The sequence below is a fragment of the Carcharodon carcharias genome, chromosome 4, assembly GCF_017639515.1.
Source record: "Carcharodon carcharias isolate sCarCar2 chromosome 4, sCarCar2.pri, whole genome shotgun sequence".
Classification (NCBI taxonomy): domain Eukaryota; kingdom Metazoa; phylum Chordata; class Chondrichthyes; order Lamniformes; family Lamnidae; genus Carcharodon; species Carcharodon carcharias.
The window spans coordinates 24,172,701-24,184,555 of NC_054470.1; the positions used below are offsets into that span (position 1 = coordinate 24,172,701).

The following is an 11,855-nucleotide window of genomic DNA, read 5'->3' on the forward strand; positions in this document are numbered from 1 at the left end:
AGGGGTCTCCCATTTAAGTCAGAGATGTGGTGGAATGTCCTCTCTCAGATGTTTGTTAATCCTTCCCAGAGAGCAGTGGAGGCAAGATCAAGATCATGCTTCATGGTAGGCTGGAGATGGGGGCAGGAATGCAACAAGGGATTGAACCTGCCTCCCAATTTCTGCCTCCCATAGGAAAATCCTGCCCCAAGTCTCCATTCAAAAGCCTGAAAAAACTCTTATGGGACTTGTCAGCATACTGAATGGTGAGTGATGTTGGTTGTAATATCTGGGCCAATATTAAATTCTTAAATGCAATTAGTGAGGGGAACTTTAAGCACATATCTTTGACAATGTCAGCACAGCCTGTGCTGCCAGCTGCAGTGCTGCTTTGTATGGGATGACTGAGTGTTCAATCTATATATAGACAAGAAAATGTAGCTGCAAGCCTCATCCAGTGCCAGGAACAGCAGCCCTTTTATTTGCTGTTATCAACACTAACATCTGGAGGAACCTTCCTGAGACAGTAGCTATTTCAACTCTAATGGGATTACAAATGTTGTTGATTTTCAACAAATACTATGGGCAGGATTTTTGTGCAGTCTGGATTGCCTGTGACCTTTAAAAGTAGCAGACAAAACCTGGATCCGGAATTCCCACCCCCATTTCTGACACGCACCATTTTCCTCGGTAGGGGAATGGGGGCAGAGTGTGAAGCGGACATGAGGGAAACCCTAACTCACCTGGGTCATTTAAATTCAGTGCACAGGACAAGCAGAACCGATTTTCACTCCAAGAATAGCCTCAACCTACTATAACTTCGTGGTGGAAATGTACATGCTCGTGAAAGGTGGATAAGGTATGTAGAAATGTCAAGCTGTCAAATGTTTAAATCCCCTGCCCTTTAACTTCTAAAAAACAAATCTGCCTGCTTATGTTTCTGAGAGTAAAAATAATTGGTTCTAGAAGTTTCAATACATGTTTGTTGTGATAACCCTAAGAGCTATCATTATAACATTAATACTGCTTGACTGCTTCCAAAGCCTGTCATTGTCACAATGAAGGGCTGTAAGTTTAGTTTGACTGACAGATCCAAGAGGTTATTAAGGCTGTTATTATTACAGATTAAGCACTTGAAGGAATTTAAATGTATTGAATAGGCTTTCATGAATGAATTTTTTAATATAGTGAAGTCTGTAATAGATCCCTAGAACTGTTATTTCATCTCAGCACAGATCCTGAGGTTGATCATGGTGAACACTGGCTAAGTTGGCATGGAGGGTGTAAGGGCAAAGAGTGGTGGACATGGCTTGTTATAAGTTTGCACTAAGTTGGCATTTGGCTATAAGGAGCCATGAGGGTGGGTGTAGGGCATAGGGCATGGATGGGGCATGAGAAGTGGGTGGGGAGTGAGTGGATATATGAGGGATGAATGAGGGTGAGGGGCCTAACATTGCACAAAACAACTGGCGAAATTTCAAAGAACCGAGGCGGACTTTTTAACCAGCTCGCCTTGGCACTCAGCAGCCCGTGGCTGTCTCCAAATTGTTTCCAGGGTCACTGGGCCCAACTCTAACATGGTCTACCCTGGAGTGAAAATCGTGCCTTTCAAGGCACTTTTTCCTGAGGCATGCGCCAAGCCGGGACATTTCCCAAATCCTGCTACCCATCTCTAACATGAAAATTCAGCCTTATGTATCCTGTGGATGGCATCCACATCAGAAGATACAGAGTGCAGCATCCCAACCTTCAGCTGACCTAGAAATATTGCTTATGGGACTTCATTTAGAAAAATAAACAGAAGCATTCCCTGTAAATAACACATTGGCCCAGAACCTCCGATATCCGGGTGGTCGTACCCTGGAGGCACCCCCAAGATGCACTGGGGACCCCTCGGTAATCCTAACTACGTGGGAATTCCTAGGCAAGTTTGGACTACTGATGGGCAATAACACTGCATCTGAAACCTTCTGAAAAAGTCTCTAACTCTAACTCTGAGTTAGATAGTTCTGACTCACTTACCTGATTAGTTACCCAGGAAAAGTTAAAAGAATTAAAGGATTAAAACCAGTTCTAACTCCTGGTTAGAACTAACTACTAGTGACCTCCCAACTCCCCATTGGACCCCCTGACTCATCCCCCCAGACTAACTCCCCTTCTCCTCTGACTGACCTCTGACCCCTCGACCACCGCCTGACCACCTTCTACACCTCCCCACCCCAGCCACTGACTCCACCCGACCCACCCTAACTCCTCACCCACCTACCACCCTACCCCCTCACCCACTTAACTCCACGATCCTCCTTCACCTCCTCTTTGTAGCTTCTCAAAGTGGTTTTGGGACATTTAAACTCTTTGCTTACCAGAATACGGCAGCTAGTGCCATAAATAGGGGGTGTGGCTTCTACAAAGATGTTCTGGGCTGGTCCCTGTGAAGATTCCTGCACTGCCTGAGTTTAGAAGGCCCCTCCATCAGAGGACGAGCCTGAGAAATCCTAGGAAGGTAAGTAGGTAACTTCTTGTGTGATCTGGTTTGGAATTGGCATCCGACCCAGATCGGAAGTTCTGGGACCTTGTCCCTCTGTAGAGTGGGGAGGGAAAGAATGGGAGCCTCATAAGGGTAGGCAACAAAAAAAGTTAAAAGCAGCTAATAAATAATCTTTCTTTAAACTACCTGGTGAGCTATTGAAATCCACTTCTGCCTTATTGGTACTGAGCATAAGTGGTGTCCTAATAATAACAGAGGGTATTGCCAAGTCATTATTGCTTCACTTAAATAAACTCAGCTATTTTAGGACAGCTACTACTTCTATAATTTTTGCAGATGGTAGAGGATTGGGCAATTTCTAAAACTGGGCAGGAATCAAGCTAATGGGCCCAGTTCCTTACAAAAATTTGCAGTATTCATTTAAAACGTGGGCTTAACAGTCTCTGATAGATACTCAACAAAGTTCCATTTTCAAATGGTCAATTCAATCTTTCTCACCTTTAAAATTATCAGTAACAATTTATTCCAGGAAGATAAACAATGGAATAATCGGACTCAAACGATATAAACACTTTGCAACTCTGTGTCAATAATGGAAAAAATAGATCAAGTCAGCTCCTTTGTCCCAAAGGAACAATGCCACTTACCGTCGAGAAAACAAACCATATTCAGACCAAAGCTTCAAATATTTGCAGCTGCCTATAGCCTTCAGAAACTGTAGTGGATCTAAATGGTTGCTTGCAATCAAGGAATAATTCATGGGCAGAATGTTCCCAGATTTACACTCAGCTGCAATGGCAGCTTTTCACACTGTATCATCCCAAACCCGCTGCATTCATTATACATTCCACTGTTTCCATGGCAGGTGGGATCTCATTTGCCCGCCATGCCATCATCTCACCATTTCATCAAACGAGGCTCCATATTGAAAGTGCAGCTGCGTGCACACGTTTCAGTGCTTCCAGCCCACGACTGCTGCAAAGATGACATGGCCCTGAATGGCAAAAAGACTGCAGCCCCCAGGTTCAATGACCCGCCCCTTCAGCAGCTTTTGGATGCAGTGGAGGCTTACTGTAATGTCCTTTACCCCAGCTCTGGCTGCAGGATAGGCAGCAATCTCATTAATGTGGCTTGGGAGGCAGTGGCAGTGGTGGTCAGCGCCAATGCCCTGCAAGAGAGGGCAGCCACCCAGTGTTGCAAGAGGATGAATGATCTCCTCCATCCTGCCAGGGTAAGTCACTCTTCTCGTCACTCTCAACTCTCACAATAGCAAACCCATCGCACATCCACAGGGCCCTCACTCACTGCCAGTTTAAGGGACATCACCATTCACTCTCTCATACACCCCATCATTGCCCTCATCCCATCCATAGGACCACTCACCACCTAGACTAGTCTGGCCTGGCAGGCATCCTGCTTAAACTCTCTTCATCTCTGTTTATGCAAGACAAGCTGGCACAGAACAAGAGGGAGAGGTCGCTTACGGGTGGAGGAATGCCTGAAATCAAGGTCCTCACAGACTTTGAGAACAGAGCCATCCAGCTGGCCGGCAAGAGTCTGGACCGCTCCTGCAATGACAGCGAGGTCAGCGCTGCTCTACTAAGTGAGGATCCAGCAGTGCAACATCCATCAGATAACCATGCTGTGAGTGATGTGTCCTGTTTCACAGGCCACTATCACACACTAATTATCCCTCCTTGCTTTCGCAGGCACGTCTACCAAACAGCCGATGAAGTCCATGACCCAGGGTCTCCAATCAAGCCCCAAAGAAATCTCTGAAGAGGAATCTGAAGGCACCCTCCTCACCCACACCCTCAACCAGAGCAGAAATACACACCTCAGTGGGACCTGGACTTAGGGTAGCCTTGGGGTTACAATCTAGTGAGCTCATCACACTTTCTGATTCACAGCAGGCGGCAGCAGGGACTTCCCAGGTTTCCGGCACTCAGAGGACTGCTAGACACCAGAAATTTGCTGAGTCCGAGTCAGATAACGAACCTCTGGCCTCGGTCATGTCACAGTTGTTGGAGCTGCAAAGGCAAGCCCAGGAACATCAGGAAGGGATGTCTGCTGCACTCTTCAGATTACAAGGCATGAGGGAAGAGTCTGCCTGCCTTCAGGTTGAGGTGATGGCGCCAGCATGCCAATGCACCGGGTCAACACTGGTAGGATGGCAACGACCATGTAGACCTTCATCCAGGATGTCACTCCTGCACTGCTGTGCTGGTTGAATTCCATCGCCGATGCCATAGTTGGTCTCTGTAACTGCGTACCCGAGAGGGCAGCCCGACCTCACTCTAGCTACACCTTCTCTTCAAGGAGTCAGTCTCGATTCCTTGGGCGCTCATAAAGAAGAGAATTAGAAAGTGCAGACTCCAAGGCCATCCACCCAGGTGACTCCAGGATTGTCCAACCCATCTGAATCCCCTCTTCCTGTGACCCCAGCAGCTCCAGCTCCACAGCTCGAGGAGGGCGCCACTGCCACACAGCAGGTCCCCGAAAGTAGGCCGGGGCCCTCCAGAGGATGCCGATAAGGTCATCACAGACAGGGCGTAGCAGTCAGCAGGCTGCTTCCACCTCCACTGTCAATTTTCGGGGAGCACCAAGATGTAACAGCAGGGTTAGGACAGTTAAGATGATATAGTTGCACAGCCTGGGCACGTGTGTTAATCATTTGTACATAATATTCACCACTGTCGATAAACTCCCAAGAATGTCTCCCAGCCTATGGCTCCTTGTTCTGGTGAGCAGTGTTCATGTCACCCAGATGTGAAACCTTTCTGCACAAGATAAAGGTAGGTGTCTCAGTTCAGGGCTTCTTCCCTGTGCTTTGTGCAACCTTCAGCCTAAAGTGATGGTCTGGCCTCACACTCCTTGGACACATTACTGATGCCTGCACCTCAATGGTGCTGGTCATTGCTGCCAGAATGTTGTGGGCAGACATCACAGAGTTCCGTCATTCTCTCTGTGTGGTCTGAGCACCTTTAAGGTGCGGCTGGCCCCCCATCTCTTCAGCATCTGTGACCAGTGACAGTGTGCTCTTGAAGGGGTCAGTTGCTGAAAGATCAGAGACTTTTAAAGTTTCATGGCTACGTCTCTATAACATGATACTGATTACAGAGCGTAAGCAAGCGGCCCTCGGCCAGACAGGAGTCAGACATTCTCAAAGGCTATGTGAAGATCTATGAATGTCGACATCATCCTCCTGCAATTGAGCGACTATTAGGGCCTCCACTGTGTCTCCATGACAAGAGCATTATCACAGAGTGTATGTGTATGCTGCCATAAGTCAGACTAGAGTCAAATGTTCATAGATGTAATGTTTTTTTTAAATTCATTCACGGGATGTGGGCTTCGCTGGCTGGGCTAGCATTTTTTGCCCATCCCTAGTTGTCCTTGAGAAGGTGGTGTGAGCTACCTTCTTGAACCATTGCAATCCATGTGGTGTACGTACACCCGCAGTGCTGTAGGAAGGGAGTTCCAGGATTTTGACCGTGCGAAAGTGAAGTAATGGCGATATATTTCCAAGTCAGGATGGTGAGTGACTTGGAGGGAAACTTGCAGGTGGTGCTGTTCCCATCTATCTACTGCCCTTGTCCTTCTAGATGGTAGCGGCCATGGGTTTGGAAGGTGCTGTCGAAGGAGCCTTGGTGAATTCCTGCAGTGCATCCTGTGGATGGTACACATTGCTGCTACTGTGCATTGGTGGTGGAGGGAGTGAATGTTTGTGGATGGGGTGTCAACCAAGTGGGCTGCTTTTTCCTGGACAGTGTCAAGCTTCTTGAGTGATGTGGGAGCTGCACTCATCCAGGCAAATGGGGAGCAATCCATCACACTCCTGACTTGTGCCTTGTAGATGGTGGACAGGCTTTGGGGAGTCAGGAGGTGAGTTATACATTGCAGGACTCCTAGTCTCTGACCTGCTCTTGTAGCCACAGTATTTATATAGCTAGTCCAGTTCAGCTTCTGGTCAATGCTAACCCCCTGGGTGTTCATAGTGGGGGATTCAGTGATGATAATGCCATTGAACGTCAAGGGGCAATGGTTAGATTCTCTCCTGTTGGAGGTGGTCAATACCTTGCACTTTTGTAGTACGAATGTTACTTGCCACTTGTCAGCCCAAGCCTGAATATTGTCTTGATCTTGCTGCAATTGGACATGGACTGCTTCAGCATCTGAGTCGTGAATGGTGCTGAACATTGTGCAATCATCAGCGAACATTCCTACTTCTCACCTTAGGATGGAAGCTAGGTCATTAATGAAGCAGCTGAAGATGGTTGGGCCTAGAACACTACCCCGAGGAAGTCCTGCAGTAATATCCTGGAGTTGAGATGACTGACCTCCAACAACCACAACCATCTTCCTTTGTGCTAGGTATGACTCCAACCAGTGGAGAGTTTTCCCCTGATTCCTATTGACTCCAGTTTTGCTAGGGCTCCTTGATGACACACTCGGTCAAATGCTGCCTTGCTGTCAAGGGCAGTCACTCCCCCTCACCTCTGGAGTTCAGCTCTTTTGTCCATGTTTGAACCAAGGCTGTAATGAGATCAGGAGCTGAGGGGCCCTCGTGGAACCCAAACTGAGCGTCAATGAGCAAGTTATTGCTAAACAAGTGCTGTTTTATTAGCACAGTTGATGACCCTTTCCATTACTGATGACCGAGTGTAGACTGATGGGGTGGTAATTGGCCGGGTTGGATTTGTCTAGCTTTTTGTGTACAGAACATACCTGGACAATTTTCTACATAGCCGGGTAGATGCAGGTGTTGTAGCTGTACTGGAACAGCTTGGCTAGAGGCGTGGCAAGCTCTGCCAGGATATTGCCAGGATATAGTCAGGGCCCATAGCCTTTATCTAAAGCCTTCAGCCGTTTCTTAATATCACATGGAGTGAATCAAATTGACTGGAGACTGGCATCTGTGAAGCTGGGAACTTGCGGAAGAGGCCAACTTGGATCATCCACTCAGCACTTCTGGCTGAAGATTGCAGCAAATGCTTCAGCCTTATCTTTTGCACTGACACACTGGGCTCCCCAGTCATTGAGGATATTGGTGGAGCCTCCTCCTCCAGTGAGTTGTTTAATTGTCCACCACCATTCACGACTGGATGTGGCAGGACTGCAGAACTTAGATCTGATCCGTTGGTTGTGGGATCGCTTATCTCTGTTTATCACTTGCTGCTTAGGACTACTTGCGTGCCAAGCAGCTTGTGTTCCAGCTTCACCAGGTTGATGCCTCATTTTTTAGGTTTGTCTGATGCTGCTCCTGGCATGCCCTCCTGCACTCTTCATTGAACCAGGGTTGATCCCCTGGTTTGATGGTAAAAGTATAGTGGGGGATATGCCAGGCCATGAGGTTACAGATTGTGCTCGAGTACAATTCCGCTGCTCACATTTTGGTTTGATGTTGTAAGTTTCCTTTAAATTTTGTCTTTGGTTTTTCAGTGAACCTAACTTTGGGGCTGCGTTTAGTTTATCCCTCGTTTTGTTAATTTAGTTTAATTGTTTGACTCCAAAAGAAGTACAATTCTGCTGCTGATGATGATCCACCTGTTTGAAATCTATCCCATTTTTTACGGTGGTAGTGCCACACAACACAATGGAGGGTACCCTCAACGTGAAGGCGGGACTTCGCTCCCACAATGACTGTGCAGTGGTCACTCCTACCGACACTATCATGGACAGATGCATCTGCAACAGGCAGGTTGGTGAGGATGAGGTCAAGTGTGTTTTTCCGTCTTGTTGGTTCCTTCACCACTTGCTGTATAGTAGCTATGTCCTTTAAGACTTGGCCAGCTCAGTCAGTGGTGGTGCTACCAAGCCACTCTTGGTGGTGGACTTTGAAATCCCCTACCCAGAGTACATTCTGTGCCCTTGCCACCCTCAGTGCTTCCTCCAAGTTGTGTTCAGCATAGAGGAGCACTGATTCATCAACTGAGGGAGGGCGGTACGTGGTAATCAGCATGTTTGATTTGATGGCATGGGGCGTCATGGGGTCCAGAATCAATGTTGGGGACTCCCAGGGCAACTCTCTCCCAAATGTATACCACTGTGCCGCCACCTCTGCAAGGTGTGTCCTGCCGGTGGCACAGGATATACCCAGGGATGGTGATGGTGGTGCCTGTGACATGGACATGTAGGGTCTATGATGTCTCCTCTACAAATCTAGCAGCTATGATGGCCTCCCAAGCATGCCTGCCTCATCTGGCCAGTGTGAGGGCCTCATCATCGTTGCCTTCGGGGGCCTCCAACCCCTCATCCCCGTTGACGTCCTCCTCATTGGAGGAGACCTCCAGTTTCTGCATCTCCTCCTCAGCCAGCTCCACTTCCCATTGCAGCACCAGGTTGTAAAGGATGCATGACACCCTCTGTGGACTATAGTGCAGGGCTTCACCAGACCAGTCCTGGCACCAGAACCTCATTTTCAGCATCCTGATGGTCTGCTCCACCAAGTTGCGAGTTGGAATATGAGCCTCGTTATACCTTCACTCTGCTGCAGTCTGAAGACGCCGCACAGGTGTCATCAGCCACGGCCTCTGTGGGTAGCCCTTACCTTGAGGAGGGATTCCTACAGCCTCTCTGGACCCTGGAAGATGTCACGGACTGACTGAGGATATCATGAGTTGTGCACAGTCCCTGGAAACCATGTGCAGACCTGGAGGATGTATTTGTGGTTGTCGCACACCGGCTGTACATTCAGCGAATGGAAGCCCTTGCGGTTAACATAGGTGACCCCTTGTTGTGACGGAGATCTGAGCGCCACCTGAGTGCAGTCGATCGCACCTGTGGGAAACCCGAGATCTGGGCAAATCCAATCACTCTTGCATCCTGGCTCTCCTGGTCCTGGGCGAAATTCACAAAGCTGTGTGCCCTCGTGAAGATGCTATCCGTGACCTCATGGATGCATTTGTGGGTAGTGGCTTGTGAGATTCCCACAGATGTGACCCGTGGAGCCCTGAAAGGAGTCACTGACATAGAAATTGAGCGCTGCGGTCACTTTCACAACCACTGGCAATGGATGCCCTCCATGCCCTCATGGCGCCAAATCCTGCAGTAACTGACAGCTGTGGCCAACCAGTTCCCTAGACAATGGCAGTCTTTGGTGACACTGGTTCTCTGTCATCTCCAGGAATGAAAGGCGACATCTATAGACCCTGTGTCTAGCTAGGCGCTGAAGAGCGATGGCTCTTTGGCAGCATGTGTAGGAGCCCCATCCGCCCCTTTGTCCAGAGGCTGCTGTTCCTCCCTCTGCACAGCTACGCGCCTCAGTCATTTACTTCACCTTCGTCTTCATTCCCTGTACGCCACGAGGCATGCAACTAGTTCACCAAGCTCCATAATTCTGATGTATTCCTCCAGCAAGGTGAAAGAGAGAGACACGTGGGTTAGCCTGGGTGTACTAAGAACCTGTCCAGGTTAAGTCTGAAGGCCCATTAACGCATCCCAGAGAGTGCTGGCCACCACTTGGATGGCCAGAGATTAGTGCGCTGTATGGCTGCCTGAAACCCCACCACCTCCACTCCACTCCATTTAACCGATTAGCAGCAGTTTCACCCACTGGACTGCATGCTGTGCTCTCAGCCCAGACACAGGCATTCTCTGAACCTGCACTGCAAGACTGCACTGTTAGCTTGAACCAAGAGGGATACTGGTCTAAACCGGGATGATGACAATGCAAGGGGCTGTGAGCGCCTCCACCAGTGACTGCTCCATGGCCAGCTTTAGCAAGCAGATTGTACAACATGCCCAGTCATCCAACTGTTCTGCAGTCTACTAAAAAGCTCATTAGTTTGCAATCTGTGCCCGAGGAGTGAAAAGCTCTGAAGGACTTGGTGGCACTTTGAAGCCTCTGTGTTGCTTAAGTGGGCAGATAAGCTAGAGGCCCGACACTGCACCTGAACTGTCTCGGCTGCAGAGCAATGGTCATTTTATACAAAATGTCCCTAATGCGTGGCTGCTTCGCTTGCCCATCCCCTCCCCATCCCGCACGTGGTTGTGCGCTACCTTCAACCACAGGGCAGACTTTACCGCCCTCCCACAAAGTCGCCTCAACTGCAGGGCAGCCTTTACCACCCTTCCACGAAGTCGCCTCAACTGCAGGGCAGCCTTTGCACCGCCCCAAAGTCGTCTCAACCTTGAAGTCCAACAGGTGTCCCTTGCGAGCACCCAAAACATTACTGTGCACGCACCTCCGAGTTCCCCGCAAAAACCAGCCTGCCAAGTCCATGCCTCTAATGTGCTGCTGTGAAACATGTCAGTATGCAATCATGCTGAAATGGGCGGACAATCCAGCGGGGGGGCGGTGGATGAGTCCAGTGGGCTGACCTTATAATGATAGGCTGATATACTACAATGAGGCTCCCAACGTCCAATGGTGGGAAACATGGCCCGCCATCGAGAGGTTGAGCAGATGGTCACAAACTGGTTGCGTGGCATCGTGAAATCGATTTTTGTCCTTCTCGCCATATTGTCCGCTCACGACACAGAACACGTCTGACGCCAGCGGGCATGGACGATTCCACCCACTGTAGTTGATAATTATGCTTATTAAGTAAAATTAACTTAATAAAAGGTTAGGCCAGATTTCCATATTTGCCGTTTGGGTGAAACACACAAGGAAAAATCTGGCAGGAAGGATTGTGTACTGATAACTGAACCTGATTGTGCTTCATTGAAATGAATGGAAGGAAAATCGGCGACTTCTGTGTGGAGCATGTGAAACTCTCCATTCTGTGCTCTGACCAAGCAATGTTTCATGTTCACACCATCCTACATTTTACAAGTCCATGACCAGAAAAGTAATTGCTTAAGGAAAAAAAAATTCCATGTTGCTATATTCACTTCATTACGCACAGTTCAAGTTGTTAATTATTTAATAAAATTAAGTTAATTATTGTTCATACATCTTTGTTGCAGGGATTACTCAAGGATCATAAACTACTTATTGCATTCACATGAATAAACTTAGTTTTGTGAGTAGAGTACTGACAATCACTTCTGTAGTAATGCAAGTAAAAATGGGATGGAGGGCTAAGTTTTATGATCCTGGTGAGACGGTAAGGTTTGGAAATTATGGCCAACTACATTATATATTCTGTGGATAAATAATGCAGGGGCTCAGCACTAGAAATTCCTGTTTGATGTCTGCCAGAATAGAGATCTGGCTATATAAACGAGTGCGAGGAAGGTTTCCTTGTTTGGCAGTCCAGTGTACTGTCTTTTGAGGGCAGCAGTGTAGCATGCCTTAGCCAATTTAAATAGATCATCTGCACATAGAGTTTCCTTTACTGCTACTCCAGATGGAAAGACTGAATGAATAGTGCAATCCCATCATAAACAGAGAGGAATAATTTTCATTGATCTTCTCCTGCTGTGAGTATTAAAATAAAAC

At 48.1% G+C, this 11,855-nt stretch overlaps 1 protein-coding gene across 3 annotated transcripts in view; it reads right to left on the reverse strand.

The window, feature by feature from the left end:
- The window catches only part of LOC121277224 (protein prune homolog 2-like), a 496,270-nt gene that overhangs the window by 135,932 nt on the left and 348,483 nt on the right, over positions 1-11,855 (reverse strand). The gene's annotated exons all lie outside the window — the stretch shown is intronic.